Genomic DNA, 2,342 nt, shown 5'->3' with positions numbered 1-2,342 from the left:
TCCTGGTGCACTGGAGGGGAACCAAGGGTCTAACCTCCCTCTCTGAATATTGACTTCACGATCCCCTCTGTTTTCAATACCATACTTTAATTCTTAGTATCTCTGAAATGTGAGTCCTTCAGGGATTCTGGAGGGAAAACAGGTTCATTTCTTGATTCTCAGCCAGTCTTTAGCTTATTTTGACTGACAGAATATGGTAGAAGTAATGCTGTGTGACTTCTGAGTTTTAGCTTCAAGAGATGTTGCAGCTTCTGCTCTCTTCCTCTTGGAACCCTGCCCTGACACTGCCATGTAAGAAGACTAGTGTGACCTACGGGAGAAAGAAAGGCCACCTAGAGGAGAACTGAGGCCCCAGTTAACTGCCAGATATGGGAATAAAGGCATCAAGAACCAGCTATTCTGTAGCCAACATGCGAACTGATCACAAATGTGTGACTGAGCCCAGACAAACCCACATGGAGCAGAGAAAAAACACCACAGCTAAGCACTATTCAAAGTGCCAGCCCACAGAATTGCAAAAAAATAAATGGTTATTTTAAAACGCCAGGTGATTTATAGTAAAAGTTAACTGATACAGCCTTTTGCGCTACCCAGAGAGGGGTCCGTATGGTGTTGTTTTGTGTTCCTGTTGTAAGTTAAAGGGAAACTTTCACAATGTCTGGGGCCCTTGATGTCCTATAAATGAAGGAGAAGGATGTCCTCAAATTACTTGCAGCAGGAACTCACTAAGGTGGCACCAACCTTGACTTCCAAATGGAATAGTACATCTACAGAAGGAAAAGTGATGGTATCTACGACATAAATCTGAAGGGAACCTGGGAGAAGCTTCTGCTGGCAGCTCAAGCCATTACTGCCATTGAAAGTCCAGCTGATGTCAGTGTCATATCATTCAAGAATACTGGCCAGCGAGCTGTGCTGAAGTTTGTTGCTTCTGTTAGAGCCACTCTTATTGCTGGCCACTTTGCTACCCAGATCCAGGCAGCCTTCCAGGAGCCAAGACTTCTGGTGGTTACTGATCCCAGGGCTGACCACCAGCCTCTCACAGAGGCATCTTATGTTGACCCGCCTACTACTGCTCTGTGTAACACAGACTCTCCTCTGCGCTACATGGACACTGTCACCCCATGCAACAGCAAGGGAGCTCACTCAGTGGGTCTGATGTGGTGGATGCTGGCCCAGAAAGTTCTGCGCATGCAAGGTACCATTTCCCATGAATACGTATAGGAGGTCATACCTTAGCTCTACTTCTAATGGGATCCTGAAGAGATTGAAAAGGAAGAGCAGGCCAACACTGAAAAGGCTGTGACCAAGGAGGAATTTCTAGGTGAATGGACTGCTCCAGCTCCTGAGTTCATCGCTACTCACCCAGAAGTTCGGACTGGTCTGAAGGTGTGCAGGTGCCTCTGTGCCTGTTCAGCAGTTCCCCACTGAAGACTGGGGTGTTGAGCTTGCCAGTGAAGACCGGTCTGCAGCTTCCACTGCTCAGGTCACTGAATGGGCAGGAACAACCACTGAGTAGTCTTAAGCTGTTCTTCTACAAAGGCAAACAAAATGGAAATGAAGTTGATGGAAAATAAACAGTTTCTAATAAAATAAAACAAAAGTTAACTGATACAATGGCAAGGTATAATGTTCTCTGCAGCCTACCTTCAAATGTTTTAGAAAAGAAACTACACACACACACACACACACACACACAGACACACACTTTTGAGAGAGTATATATATATGTATATATATATATATATGTACATATATATATGTACATATATATATATATATACATATATATATAAATATTTGAGAGAAGTAAAGCAAATATACCAAAATATTAGTGATTAGTAAATTTAGGTGAAAGGTATATGGGTACTCACTATACTATCCTTTCCATTTTTATGTACATTTACAACTATTAAATTAAAATTTCAGGGGAAATAAAATTTAAAATACAGAAGAAAACAATAGTGACAATATGTTGACAAATGTTAAAGTCAAATAATGGATATGCAGAAATTCATAATATCAATCTTTGTTGATGTTTGACATTTTCACAATAAAAAGTTTTAAATTATACAGCAGGTATGATTGCCATATAGTGGATTAAAATTTGGTTCAAATTTTTTTTTTAAATTTTTTTCAACGTTTTTTTATTTATTTTTGGGACAGAGAGAGACAGAGCATGAACGGGGGAGGGGCAGAGAGAGAGGGAGACACAGAATCGGAAACAGGCTCCAGGCTCCGAGCCATCAGCCCAGAGCCTGACGCGGGGCTCGAACTCCCGGACCGCGAGATCGTGACCTGGCTGAAGTCGGACGCTTAACCGACTGCGCCACCCAGGCGCC

At 42.6% G+C, this 2,342-nt stretch overlaps 1 pseudogene; it reads left to right on the top strand.

The window, feature by feature from the left end:
* Positions 1 to 333: 333 nt before the first annotated feature.
* On the top strand, positions 334 to 1,533 carry LOC121033937 (40S ribosomal protein SA-like; annotated as a pseudogene).
* Positions 1,534 to 2,342: the final 809 nt, after the last annotated feature.

Source organism: Herpailurus yagouaroundi, unplaced genomic scaffold, assembly GCF_014898765.1.
Source record: "Herpailurus yagouaroundi ecotype Mexico unplaced genomic scaffold, PumYag 159, whole genome shotgun sequence".
In the NCBI taxonomy this organism is placed as follows: domain Eukaryota; kingdom Metazoa; phylum Chordata; class Mammalia; order Carnivora; family Felidae; genus Herpailurus; species Herpailurus yagouaroundi.
Note: the sequence above shows the minus strand (reverse complement) of the source record. Positions and strands in the feature narration are given on the sequence as shown.